Source organism: Oncorhynchus mykiss, chromosome 26 (genome assembly GCF_057628025.1).
Source record: "Oncorhynchus mykiss isolate SJ-2025 chromosome 26, ASM5762802v1, whole genome shotgun sequence".
Classification (NCBI taxonomy): domain Eukaryota; kingdom Metazoa; phylum Chordata; class Actinopteri; order Salmoniformes; family Salmonidae; genus Oncorhynchus; species Oncorhynchus mykiss.
The window spans coordinates 2,211,591-2,226,931 of NC_143047.1; the positions used below are offsets into that span (position 1 = coordinate 2,211,591).

Sequence of the window (15,341 nt, forward strand, 5' to 3'; positions counted from 1 at the left end):
GGATTTTGCCAATGAAGTTCTATATCTACTTCCCCAGAATCAGATGAACTCATGGATACCATTGTTGTCTCTGCTTCCAGTATGAAGGAAGTTAGAGGTAGTTTCACAAGCCAATGCTTACTAGCGTAAGCGCAATGACTGGAAGTGTATGATATCTACTAGCATGCTAGCGGTTACTATAGACATCCAACGCTAGTTAGTCTGGGGAAGTAGATAAAGGGCTTCATTGCCAAAATACTGAAGTATCCCTTTAACTTTCTCTAACCTACATTTCTCCTTAAGGTTTCTACCTGTGCCTCCCTCCTTTTTATTTCCCGCTCTTTTGTCTCTCTCCTTTTCTCTCACCTTGGTCAGCAGCATCTAGGAGCTTTGGTCACCTAATTTGCTGCTGGCAGCTCTTAGTACATTCCTACCATCCAAACCCAAAACTCACACCCAGAGCCAATGACACACGCCCTAGTTAGTCACTCAGAAGCTCACTGAATGTGAATGATTGTCAGAGAAACTAAGGGAGACATGAAGGACTGCAGGGCCCTGTAAACAACATTCACATAGAGCCAAAATGGCTGCCAACTAGCATGCTACTAATGATACATATTTTTTGCCGCTCTTTTTTAATTTAGTTTTTGACTTCATGTGGTAAGCATATGCAGGGGCAAACCGATAGGATAAAGTACACAAACATAATAATAATTAATACCCAGCACAGGGTCAAAAGAAGAGATTCCAATGTTGTAAATGGTGTTAACATCGACCAGAGATCAAATGTATTTGTCATGTGTGCAGGTGTACGTTCATCGTAATAATGGTCGGACCAAGCTGCAGCACGATATGGTTTCCACATAATTTATTAAAGTGAAAACTTAGAACAAAACAAATAATGAAACAAACAGGATGTCTTTGCTTCCTTTATCTCCTCCCAAGCCCAGGATACCTTCTCCTCCCGGGCACGCTGCTTGGTCCTGATGTGATGGGATATTCTGTCACGTTCGTCGTAATAATGGTTGGACCAAGCTGCAGCGCGATATGGTTTCCACATAATTTATTAAAGTGAAAAACTTAGAACAAAACAAATAAGGAAACAAACATCGAACCGTCACTAACAAGATGCTACGTGCACTAACTCCAAACAATATCCCATAACACACAGGTGGAAAACATGCTACTTAAGTATGATCCCCAATAGAGACAACGATAGCCAGCTGCCTCTAATTGGGAATCATACTAAAACACCAACATAGAAAAAACAAACTAGAACCCCACATAGAAAATATAAACTAGACTAAAACCCTAGTCACGCCCTGACCTACTCTACCATATAAAATATAGGCTTTCTATGGTCAGGACGTAACACCTTACCTTGAAATGCTACAAGCCCTTAACCAACATTACAGTTCAAGAAATAAACTAGAGATGAAACGGTATGAAAATGTTATATCATGATTATAGAGACCAAAATTATCACGGTTATCAGTATTATCGCGGTATTGTTAAAATGTGCTGGAAATTTTCAAAACGTACTGAACACTGAAATAATTTCCCCAAGTTTTATATTGAAAACCAACAAACAAATAAAATTAGCAGCACTATGCACTTTCTGTGTGCATAAATATGAAAATAATAACATTAACATTAAAAGATGGCACCATGTGGCCATGAAAGGTAAAAGTTTCCCTAGTGCAGGTTTTAATGAACACAACCTTTAAAAAAAATCTAATGTGCATATAAAAGCAACACAAGTAAAGCAATGTGCATGTAAGAAAAATACAACCATATATAAACAAATCCAATGTGCAGCACATTATATCCGTTCTCTCCTTCATAAAAAAATATGGTGCTGCTGGCCTACCATCCTGTATGTATGCATCTTTGTTCACTTGAGATTGAAATGTAAAAATGTCAGCATATTTCCTTTGCCTGGTTTAAGTAGTGATCTGCTAGAGGAGCCGATGTGCCCGCTGGCACTGAGCACTCTCTGATGGCACGCTGGTTGCTGCGATGCACAAAATCTTCCTGGCAACCCTGGCAAGATGAGGCAGCTCTGATGCATGGCCCCTCCACCACACCAGTGGATCCTCTTCTACTGGAATGGGTGGCAGAGACAGGTAGACCTTGATCTCTTCTTTCACTCTGTCTTCTGGGGTGGTCAGAATCTGACCCTCTTTACCTAAACAAGGCAGCAGAGAGGTGATCTTTCTCAGCAACCCAGCCAGGCCTTTCCCCTCCGATGCCACTGTGGGGGTGCTGGTGGTGGAGGTGCTGCTGTTGCTTTGTGGTTCTTCCCTGACTTGTGCAGCTGCCAGCTTCAAGGCCTCTTGGACACAGCTGTCAGTGTAAAATTTTGCCACCTCAGGCTCATCTAAAAATCTCCTTTTGAAGTGCGGGTCAATGAAACAAGCATGACTCTCTTTGCCTTCTCTGTGTATCTGTTGTTAAGGTCTTCTCTCATTACCCTTTTCATCTCCTTGGTCAGGGATGGCTCTGTATCCGTTTCCACCAGAACATCACAGGTGATGTGGTCCAGGACAGGCTTGATGGCTGACAGTGTCACTCGTGTCTCTGAGGCAAGTGCATCTGTAAACTTGCTCAGAGGTTTAAGGAGCTGGCACAGTTGCTCCATGACACTTATGTCAGCATCCTTGGGCATCAGATGCCATGATCCTTTTTCTCCAGCCAGTGTCGCACAGACTGGCTGCTATTGGCTGAGGAAACGCTCAAGCACGTTGTGTGTAGATCCCCATCGGGTCACCACATCATGGATCAGAGCCTTCTGTGGCATGTTGAGGGCAGCTTGCTTTTCTCTCAGTTCTCGCCTTCTCTTCCAGCTCTGTCAGAAGCCTTGGACCAGATGACGGCAGGCCTTGACTGCTGTGTCATCTCTCAGAATTTTCAGAGCCTTTGAAATGGCCAGGTTCAAATTATGGCCAAAGCACCCAAGCCACAGATCTGGAAACTCTTCAAAAGCCTTGATCATGTTTGTTGCGTTGTCTGTGGTAATGCAGACCAGGTCTTTCTTGTTGATCCCCCACCCTTACAGTATATTCTCAAACTCTCTGATGTTGTGAGCCGAGTGATCTTCTGGAAAAAACTGTGTTTCCAGGCAGTTTGATTCCAGTTGCCAGTCTGGGGTGAGGTAATGGATAGTGAAGCTGATGTAGGGTTGGCCACCCCTGCTGGTCCAGAGGTCAGTAGTTGCAGCAAACCATGTGCCTTGATCCAACCTTTTTCCAACATCCGCTTTAACCTGGTTGTACAGGTTTGGGATTTCAGTCTTAGAAAATAATGTTCGTGATGGCACTTTGTAGTGAGGCACGGCAACCTTCATCAGCCTCAGGAAGCCAGGCCTCTCAACAATTTGAAATGGCATCATGCCCTTTGCAATGTAATATGAAGGGCTGCAGTGAGGTCTTGATCATTTTTTGATGTGCGTGAATAAGCGGCCTGCCTTTTTAAATGCTTGCTGGAGTGTCTGTGTCACAACTGTAGATGAGGAGTGACCAGTAGCATCACTGGGTTTGCCTGCTGCATGCCCACTCTGTAAACAAGGGAATAGCACATGTATTATTATTTTTCTTATTATTGATGTTACATTATAATTATCTCTCACTCACTCACTCACTCACTCACTCACTCACTCACTCACTCACTCACTCACTCACTCACTCACTCAATCTTCTGTGTTGCATTGGAGTATATGCAGTAACCCCATGCACAATTTAAATAAATACAAAGGAGTCACTGTGATAGTAATCGCAATGAGCCCAACAATTGACATAAATACAGGAGTCTTATATAGGAGTCTATTTGATTTCACCTTTATTTAACCAGTTAGGCAAGTAGAGAACAAGTTCTCATTTAGTAAAACAAACATACAGTCAATAATACAGTAGAAAAATAAGTCTATATACAATGTGAGCAAGTGAGGTGAGATAAGGGAGGTAAAGGCAAAAAAAGGCCATGGTGGCGAAGTAAATACAATATAGCAAGTAAAACACTGGAATGGTTGATTTGCAGTGGAAGAATGTGCAAAGTAGAGATAAAAACTAATGGGGTGCAAAGGAGCAACATAAGTAAATAAATATAGTAGGGAAAGAGGTAGTTGTTTGGGCTAAATTATAGATTGGCTATGTGCAGTAATCTGTGAGCTGCTCTGACAGCTGGTGCTTAAAACTAGTGAGGGAGATAAGTGTTTGAAGTTTCAGAGATTTTTGTAGTTCGTTCCAGTCATTGGCAGAAGAACTGGAAGGAAAGGCGGCCAAAGGAAGAATTGGTTTTGTGGGTGACCAAAGAGATATACCTTCTGGAGCGCGTGCTACAGGTGGGTGCTGCTATGTTGACCAGCGAGCTGAGATAAGGGGGGACTTTACCTAGCAGGGTCTTGTAGATGACCTGGAGCCAGTGGGTTTGGCGACGAGTATGAAGAGAGGGCCAGCCAACGAGAGCGTACAGGTCGCAATGGTGGGTAGTATATGGGGCTTTGGTGACAAAAGATTGCACTGTGATAGACTGCATCCAATTTATTGAGTAGGGTATTGGAGGCTATTTTGTAAATGACATCGACAAAGTCGAGGATTGGTAGGATGGTCAGTTTTACAAGGGTATGTTTGGCAGCATGAGTGAAGGATGCTTTGTTGCAAAATAGGAAGCCAATTCTAGATTTAACTTTGGATTGGAGATGTTTGATGTGAGTCTGGAAGGAGAGTTTAGTCTAACCCGACACCTAGGTATTTGTAGTTGTCCACATATTCTAAGTCGGAGCCGTCCATAGTAGTGATGTTGGACAGGCGGGCAGGTTCAGGCAGCGATCGGTTGAAGAGCTTGCATTTAGTTTTAGGCCACGGAGGAAGAGTTGTATGGCATTGAAGCTCGCCTAGAGGGTTGTTAACACAGTGTCCAAAGAAGGGCCAGAAGTATACAGAATGGTGTCGTCTGCGTAGAGGTGGATCAGAGACTCACCAGCAGCAAGAGCGACATCATTGATGTATACCAAGAGAAGAGAGTCGGTCCAAGAATTGAGCCCTGTATAGAAACTGCCAGAGACCCGGACAACAGACCCTATGATTTGACACACTGAACTCTATCAGAGAAGTAGTTGGTGAACCAGGCAAGGCAATAATTTGAGAAACCAAGGCTGTCGAGTCTGCCGATGAGGATGTGGTGATTGACAGAGTCGAAAGCCTTGGTCAGGTCAATGAATACGGCTGCACAGTATTGTTTCAAATCGATGGCGGTTAAGATATCGTTTAGGACCTTAAGCGTGGCTGAGGTGCACCCATGACCAGCTCTGAAACCAGATTGCATTGCGGAGAAGGTATGGTGGGTTTCGAAATGGTCGGTAATCTGTTTGTTGACTTGGCTTTCGAAGACCTTAGAAAGGCAGGGTAGGATAGATATAGGTCTGTAGCAGTTTGGGTCAAGTGTCCCCCCCTTTGAAGAGGGGGATGACCGCAGCTGCTTTCCAATCTTTGGGAATCTCAGATGACACAAAAGAGAGGTTGAACAGGCTAGTAATAGGGGTGGCAACAATTTTGGCAAATCATTTTAGAATGAAAGGGTCCAGATTGTCTAGCCCGGCTGATTTGTAGGGGTCCAGATTTTGCAGCTCTTTCAGAACATCAGCTGACTGGATTTGGGAGTTGGAGAAATGGGGAAGGCTTGGGCGAGTTGCTGTGGGGAGTGCAGTGCTGTTGACCGGGGTAGGGGTTGCCAATGCTTATTGAAATTCTCAATTGTAGTGGATTTATCGGTGGTGACAGTGTTTCCTAACTTCAGTGCAGTGGGCAGCTGGGAGTAGGTGTTCTTATTCTCCATGGACTTTACAGTGTCCCAGAAAGTTTTTGAGTTTGTGTTGCAGGAAGCAAATTTCTGCTTGAAAAAGCTAGCCTTGGCATTTCTAACTGCCTGTGTATATTGGTTTCTAGCTTCCCTGAATAGTTGCATATCACGGGGGCTGTTCGATGCTAATGCAGAACGCCATAGGATGTTTTTGTGTTGGTTAAGGGCAGTCAGGTCTGGAGAGAACCAAGGGCTATATCTGTTCCTGGTTCTACATTTCTTGAATGGGACAGGCTTATTTAAGATGGTGAGGAAGGCATATAAAAAAAAACAGGCATCCTCTACTGACGGGATGAGATCAATATCCTTCCAGGATACCCCGGCCAGATCGATTAGAAAGGCCTGCTCGGTGAAGTGTTTCAGCGTTTGACAGTTATGAGTGGAGGTCGTTTGACCGCTGACCCATTACGGATGCAGGCAATGAGGCAGTGATTGCTGAGATCTTGGTTGAATACAGCAGAGGTGTATTTAGAGGGCAAGTTGGTTAGGATGATATCTATGAGGGTGCCCGTGTTTTCAGCTTTGGGGTGGGACGTGGTAGGTTCAATGATAATTTGTGTGAGATGAGGGCATCAAGCTTAGATTGTAGATGGCTGGGTTGTTAAGCATGTTCTAGTTTAGGTCGCCTAGCAGCACGAGCTCTGAAGATAGATGGGGGGCAATCAGTTCACATATGGTGTCCAGAGCACAGCTGGGGGCAGAGGGTGGTCTATAGCAGGGGGCAACGGTGAGAGACTTGTTTTTAGAGAGTTGGATTTTTAAAAGTAGAAGTTCAAATTGTTTGGGTACAGACCTGGATAGTAGGACAGAACTCTGCAGGCTATCTTTGGCCGTTCTACCGCCCCCTTTGGCCGTTCTATCTTGTCTGAAAATGTTGTAGTTAGGGATGAACATTTCAGAATTTTTGGTGGTCTTCCTAAGCCAGGATTCAGACACTGCTAGAACATCCGGGTTGGCAGAGTGTGCTAAAGCAGTGAATAAAACAAACTTAGGGAAGAGGCTTCTAATGCTAACATGCATGAAACCAAGGCTATTACGGTTACAGAAGTCATCAAAAGAGAGCGCCTGGGGAATAGGAGTGGAGCTAGGCACTGCAGGGCCTGGATTCAACTCTCCACCACCAGAGGAAAAGAGGAGGAGTAGGATAAGGGTACATCTAAAAGCTATGAGAATTGGTCGTCTAGAACAGAGAGTAAAAGGAGGTTTCTGGGGGCGATAAAATAGCTTCAAGGTATAATGTACAGACAAAGGTATGGTAGGATGTGAATACAGTGGAGGTAAACATAGGTATTGAGTGATGATGAGAGAGATATTGTCTCTAGAAACATCATTGAAACCAGGTGATGTCATCCCATGTGGGGTGGTGGAACTGAATGGTTGGATAAGGTATAGTGAGCAGGGCTAGAGGCTCTACAATGAAATAAGCCAATAAATACTAACCAGAACAGCAATGGACAAGGCATATTGACATTAAGGAGAGGCATGCTTAGTCGAGAGATCATAAGGGTCCAGTGAGTATTGAGGTTGGTTGGGGTCATGGCGATTCAGACAGCTAGCCGGGCCATCAGTAGCAAGCTCACATAGGATGGAGGTCTGTTTTTAGCCACCTCGTGCGTTTCCGTCGGTAGATTAGTGGTGCTCCGTGTGGTAGAGGGGATCAATCCAATTGGCAAAATAGATATAGTTATAGTGACCCAAGAAAAATTGTCCGATAGACCTATTCAGATAGCAGCCGATAAGACAGCTAACGATTAGCGGGCCTCAGATGGGTGTTCAGGTAACGTCATGACCTAGGGGACCGTTGGATAACTCCCTTGGGCAGATAACGTCGGTAGTCCAGTCGTGAAGGCCCGGTGGGGCTCCGGCATCGGCAGTAAAACGGGTCCGGATAGGTGATTGTAGCCCAGGAGTGGCTGATGGAACTCTTTAGCTGGCTAGCTCTGGAATAATTGATGTTTGCTCCGGAATCGACGTAAGCCAATAGTCACATGGATAGCAGCTAGCTAGCTGCGAGATCCAGGTATAAATGTCCAGAGCTTGCGGTTGAAATCCGAGGATATGGAGAGAAAAATAGGTCCGGTATGTTCTGGTCTGAGTTGCGTATAGCTGATGACCACAAACCGTGATTAGCTGAATACTAACATTAGCCAGTAAACTGGCTAGCTTCTGGTCAGCTTCTGGTTAGCGTTTCATGGCTAAAGCACTTCATGGCTATAGTGTTTCTCCTGTTGGAACTCTTTTAAAACCAAGTCGATGTCTGCCGGATTTTAAATGAACAAAATATGTTGGTTGGGTGGCTAAACTACATAACGTGTTATCGTGTGCATTTGGTGAATAGAGTCTGCAGACACACAACGCATACAGCAGTGAACAACATTTAGTGTTTTTACACTGAAAGCTTCAGTTTACATTATTGACAAGCTATTAGCAAGTTAGACAGACAAACCATGACATTTTCTCCCATTCTGAAGGTTAATGTAAATAGTCCAGGTGGCCATTTGATTAATTGTTCAGCAGTCTTATGGTTTGGGGGTAGAAGCTGTTAAGGAGCCTTTTGGACCACTTGCGTGTGGTAGCGGAGAGAACAGTCTATGACTTGGGTAACTTTTGGGCCTTCCTATGACACCTCCTCGTATATAGGTCCTGGATGGCAGGAAGCTTGGCCCAGTGATGTACTGGGCCGTACACACTACCCTCTAAAGCGCCTTATGGTCGGATGCCGAGCAGTTGCCATACCAAGTGGTGATGCTACCGGTCAGGATGCTCTCGATTGTGAAGCTGTAGAACTTTTAGAGGATCTGGGGACCCATGCCAAATCTTTTCAGTTTCCTGAGGGGGAAAAGGTGTTGTCGTGGCCTCTTCACGACTGTGTTGGTGTGTTTGGATCATGATAGTTCGTTGATGATGTGGACACCAAGGAACTTGAAACTCTCGACCCACTCCACTACAGCCCCATCAATGTTAATGGGTGCCTGTTTGGCCCTCCTTTTCCTTTAGTGATCGATCAGCTCCTTTGTCTTACTCACATTGAGGGAGTTGTCCTCGCACCACCTTCCCAGGTCTCTGACCTCTTCCTTATAGGCTCTCTCATTGTTGTTGGTGATCAGACCTACCACTGTTGTCATCATCAAACTTAATTATGGTGTTGTAGTCGTGCTTGGCCACGCAGTCGTGGTTGAAGAGGGAGTACAGGAGGGGACTAAGCACGCACCCCTGAGGGGCCCTAGTGTTGTGGAGCAGCGTGGCAGATGTATTGTTGCCTACACTTACCAGCTGGGGGTGGCCCGTCAGGAAGTCCAGGATCCAGTTGCAGAGGGAGGTATTTAGTCCCAGGGTGCTTAGCTTAGTGATGAGCTTTATGGGCACTATGGTGTTGAATGCTGAGCTGTAGTCAATGAACAGAATTCTCACATAGGTGTTCCTTTTGTGCAGGTGGGAAAGGGCAGTGTGGAGTGCGATTGTGTCATCTGTGTATCTGTTAGGGCAGTATGTGAATTGGAGTGGGTCTAGGGTTTCCGAGATGATGGTGTTGATGTGAGCCATGACCAGCCTTTCAAAGCACTTCATGGTTACCGATGTGAGTGGGATGGGATCAAGTCACAATTTTGCATGTCTCAAGTCTTAACCTTCGAGTCAAGTCCCAAGTAAAGTTCCACAGCTCAGGTCATGTCACAAGTCCCTAAATTTGGGTTTCGAGTCCTCAAGTCGATGTTTAAGTGTTTTATGACCATTTCAATGCTATTTTCAATTTCATGTCAAGCTAATTAGTTCAAGAACATTACCTCACTTTAGCTATCTAGCAATCATTTTATTTGTACCTATCTTTATGGGACTTCACATGACTGACCCATGTCTAACATATCCATGGAATGCATGATTGATATTTTGATATGCAGCCTGTCAAAATATGATTTATTTTTGGTTCTTCAGAGATGTATTTGCCAACATCTTTGTGCATATTGGTCTAGGCTATATTTTTCACCACCTGAGGAAGTGGGAAAACACTAAGCAACATTTGAATATGATCTTGTTGCTAGATAGATTGATCAATTAGCCTACATGGCTATCAGTAAATGTAATGTCCTACAAAAAATGTACAGTGCTAGGCCTAGGCTAGGCTACTTGATGTAAGCCTATTCACTGCAAATGGCATGCCACTCTGGGCGCATCAAAATCATAATCCATAAACTCAATATTAAGAGGTGAGAAATAAATGATATACTCATAGAAAGCTATGACCCACCTCTCTGTAACTAGAGCAACAGTAGTTGCTTTGAAAACGGTATTTTACCCGCTATTGCATTTTGAGCAACAGGTCATGTACTTGTACTTACAGTTCAACGTTTTGTTGTGTTACAGCCTGAATTTAAAATGTATTAAATTGAGATTTTGTTTGTCACTGGCCTAAATAAAATACCCCATAATGTCAAAGTGGAATTATGTTTTTTTGAAATGTTTACAAATTAATTAAAAATGAAAAGCTGAAATGTCTTGAGTCAATAAGTATTCAACCCCTTTGTTATGGCAAGCCTAAATAAGTTCAGGAGTATAAATTAGCTTAACAAGTCACATAATAATTTGCATGGACTTACTATTTGTGCAATAAAAGTGTTTTACATGATTTTTGAATGACTAACTCATCTCTGTACCCCACACATACAATTATCTATAAGGTCCCTCAGTTGAGCAGGGAATTTCAAATACAGATTCAACCACAAAAAACAGGGAGGTTTTCCAATGCCTCGCAAAGAAGGGCACCTATTGGAAAATAGAAAGACATTGAATATCCCTTTGAGCATTGTGAGGTTATTCATTAAACGTTGGATGATGTATCAATACACCACCAATACAGTCACTACAAAGATACAGACAACTCAGTTGCGGGAGAGGAATGAAACTGCTCAGGGATTTCACAATGAGGCCAATGGTGACTTTAAAACAGTTCCCCTGTTTAATGACTGATAGTAGAATACTGAGAATGGATCAACAACATTGTACTTTGTTACATTGTTACTCCACAATACTAACATAATTGACAGAGTAAGAAGGAGAAAAAAAATCCAAAACATACATCCTGTTTGCAGCAAGGCACTGAAGTAATACTGCAAACAAATGTGGCAAAGCAATAAAAGTTTTATTCTGAATACAAAGTGTTATGTTTGGGGGAAATCTAACACAGAACACATTACTGACTACCACTCTCCATATTTTCAAGCATAGTCGTGGCTGTATCATGTTATGGGTATGCTTGAAATTGTTAAGAACTGGGGTGTTTTTCAGGATAAAAATTAAAGTGAATGTAGCTTAGCACAGGCAAAATTTGAGAGGAAAACCTACTTTACACTAGACACTGGGAGATTAATTCACCTTTCAACAGGACAATAACCTAAAACAGAAGGCCAAATCTTCACTGGAGTTGCTTACCAAGAAAGAAAGTGAGTGAATTAAATCTATGGCAAGACCTGCAAATGGTTTGACTGAAAAACTATGGCAAGACCTGCAAATGGTTTGACAGAGCTTGAATAATTTCTTTATGAATAATGTGAAAATGTTGCACAATCCAGGTGTGGAAAGCTCTTAGAGACTAACCCAGAAAGACTCACGGCTGCCAAAAGTGCTTCTACAAAGTATTGACTCAGGGGTGTGAATACTTCTATAAATGATATATTTCTGTATTTCATTTTTAGTTAAGTCACGAGTCATAGATGCTCAAGTCGAAGTCGTGGGAAGTGTTTTTTTTTGTCAAGTCTCAAGTCACAAAATGTGCAGATTGAGCTGTGACTCAAGTCCACATCGCTGACAACAACACAATGAGATACCATCTTGCTTTTGGAAACCCCTGCTTCCATTAAAGCTGTATTAAATCCAAGAGCAAGGAATGAAGCATCTGAGGAAATTAGTTAATGAAACAAACTGCATCCCTTTTCTCATAATACTAAAATATTCTATTAGACTTGGCTGTAGAAGCTCAGAGTTTCCCCTTACTTAAAATTTTCTGGCAGGGCACAAAGGCTTCCAAAGCAACTGACTTTAAACTAGGTTGGAAGGCCATCCCACCTATTTCATGGTAAGAGAATCACTGTAATGACGAATGTACCTGGGAGAGATCGTGGGCAATGGTGGATATGATATAGAGATGTCAGTACAACCTCAGTGACTGGCAGCTTTGTGTCACTGCCCCTTGACGCCTGACTTTAGCGCTCAAGTCGGAGACACAGTGGCTCCACGAATGTTTGTGAATCAGAAAATTTGCACCGACCGCTAAGGAATGACTAACCAGGAGATTGAAAAACAGCTTTTATCTCAAGGCCATCAGATTGTTAAACCCTTTTAAAGAACTGTGTGACTCTGAATCTCGCTCAATTAATTAATGTGCCTACAAGACTGAATCCCAGAGCACCTAACAAATTCAGTTGATCATGAATTGTTGCTAGGTAAACTCAGAAACATTGGTCTCAGTGAAGGGGCAGTAAATTGGTTTAGGAACTATCTTTCCAACAGAACACAATGTGTATATACTGACAATCACAAGTCTAGCTTTCTTGAGATTAATATAGGTGTGCCCCAGGGTTCCATTTTTGCTCCTGTGGTGTTCTCCATATTTATTAAGGATTTGGGAAATGTTATGCAACCAGCAAAGTTACATCAATATGCAGATGATAGTTTTATATTCATGTGCTCCTTCTCTGGTTCAGACTGTTGAAGAGATCCAGACTGCTTTGCAGTTACTGCAGGCCTCCCTTTATGGTCTCAAACAGGTCTTGAATATACAAAAAACTAAATTCATGACCTTTACCAGAGCTAGAACTCTGACAGAGAACGTTAGCATTGTCACATCTGGTGGCTTATCCATTGACAAAGTGTCATCCAACCAAAAACCTAGGTATTTGGTTGGATGACAAGTTGTCCTTTAAAGTGCATGTGGATAATCTTGTGACAAATCTTAAATTGGGTTTTTATTTTTTTAATAAGGCTTGCTTCCCGCTTATGGCTTGAAAGAAGCTTGTTCAGGCCACTTTTTTTCTCTAATTGATTATGGTGATTTGTTGTATATGCATGCAACCTCCTCCGTCTTACAGAGACTGGACTCTGTTTATAATGCATCCTTGCACTTTATTACAAATGCCAAGTCACTCACCCACCATTTGCACATTGTACCAAATGGTAGGTTGGACCCCACATTATATGCACAAAAAGATACATTTGTATGTGTTCATCTTCAAAACACTTTTGGGTAAACTCCCACTTTACCTCTGTAGTCTGGTCTCTTTCACCACCAGCAGTTACCATACCCACGTTTGCTAGGTTGTTGCTACTTAAGGTCCCCAGGACATACACAGTATTAGGCAAAACTGCCTTCTCTTCTTGTGCACCAGACGCATGGAATAATCTACAATCCATGCTTCATCTATATATGTTAGTGCCACTGAATTAATTGAAAATATTGATGGGAGACTCTGTTACAGAGGAGTGTAAATGCTTTTAAAAAAAGCTTAATCATGTTGTATTGTTGTAGGTTTTAATTATGTAATGTATTGATTGTTGCTTTCTTCTTGGCCAAGTCTCCCTAAATAAAGAGACTCTGGGTCTCAGTGGGCTTTTCCCGGTTAAATAATAAAATAAAATAGCCGCCACAAGCACAGAGAGGCGGCTGCCTACCTACAAACTTAATATCATTGGCCACTTTAATAAATGGAACACTAGTCACTTTAATAATGCCACTTTGAGGATGTTTACATATCTTGCATTACTCATCACACATGTATAAGGAGTTCAAAGTAGTAAAAAAACAAAACAGCAGTTACAATTCCCTAAAATGCTTTTTTTATGTTCATTGGAGTGTCACCTATGCCCATATATTAGTAACATTCAAAAATAAAGCCAATAATTAATTTTTATTGTGATTCATATGAATCTACCTTAGTAAAATGTCAGTTTAAAAAAAAAAAAAGCAATTTTTTTCATAATCACAAGGTTATATATCCATGCTTAGACTGGCAGAAATATAACTACCCAGAAAAAAATAACATACATTTATTTTGAATATCACATATTTGATGTCACGGGCACAGCTGAATTTTTTTAAACAAAAACTTCCTGCCTTCTATGAAAATATCTTTCAATTCATCCTTAGAGATTTGTTTTTCTCTCTGAGTCAACAAAACAAAGTTATTATATTTTAATATAAAATACTAGTGTTATACTGTATGACAATATTTTGTTTCCCTGAATGACACAATAAATAAATGCATTTATTTGACCTTTGCATGCCCTTTCGAAATTTGTCGCTTTTTTGTTGTGATTGTTTTAGTTACATTTCCAGTTGGATAATTTTCTTCTTCAGTTCTCATTTTTCCTTTTGCAGCCGCTTGCAACGCTTTGATAACGTTTTCACTTTTTCTGGAATGGAGGAAGCAAGTGATTGCTCCAGTGTTTGAGAATGTGGCTCAAGGGATTGCTCTAGTTCTGGAGTCAAGGACTCAGATGGTTGATTGTAGCTATTAACTAATATAATGAATCATTCATTTTTAATCCATAATTTTGTGTGTGTAATATTAACTAATATAATCCATCAGTTATACCTTAACTGCATTGCAATAAAACATTAAATACAGTGTAATAGTGCAACTTAATGTTATCCACCCAGCTTAATTAATCGGCATGGCCGAGGAGACTGTGTGGCAGGCTGACCACCTGTTACGCGAATGCAATAAGGAGCCAAGGTAAATTGCTAGCTAGCATTAAACTTATCTTATAAAAAACAATTAATCTTAACATAATCACTAATTAACTACACATGGTTGATGATATTACTAGTTCATCTAGCTTGTCCTGTGTTGATAATCAATGCGGTGCATGTTAATTTATCATCGAATCACAGCCTATTTCGCCAAACGGGTGATGATTTAACACGTGCATTTGCGAAAAAAGCACTGTCGTTGCACCAATGTGTACCTAACCATAAACATCAATGCCTTTCTTAAAATCAAAATGCACAAGTATATATTTTTTTTAATCTGCATACTTAGATAATATTGCCTGCTAACATGAATTTCTTTTAACTAGGGAAATTGTGTCACTTCTCTTGTGTTCTGTGCAAGCAGAGTCAGGGTAAATGCAGCAGTTTGGGCCGCCTGGCTCGTTGCAAACTGTGTGAAGACCATTTCTTCCTAACAAAGACCGTAATTAATTTGCCAGAATTGTACATAATTATGACATAACATTGAAGGTTGTGCAATGTAACAGAAATATTTACACTTAGGGATGCCACCCGATAGATAAAATACAGAACGGTTCTGTATTTCACTGAAAGAATAAATGTTTTTTCGAAATGATTGTTTCCTGATTTGACGATATTAATGACCTAAGGCTTGTATTTCTGTGTGTTTATTATGTTATAATTAAGGTTATGATTTGATAGAGCAGTCTGACTGAGCGGTGGTAGCGAGCAGCAGGCTCGTAAGCATTCAATCAAACAGCACTTTCCTGCATTTGCCAACAGCTCT

The 15,341-nt window shown here is 41.7% G+C and overlaps 1 protein-coding gene across 4 annotated transcripts in view; it reads left to right on the plus strand.

Moving 5' to 3' along the window:
• The window catches only part of daam2 (dishevelled associated activator of morphogenesis 2), a 234,287-nt gene that overhangs the window by 138,835 nt on the left and 80,111 nt on the right, over positions 1-15,341 (plus strand). The window lies entirely within an intron of this gene.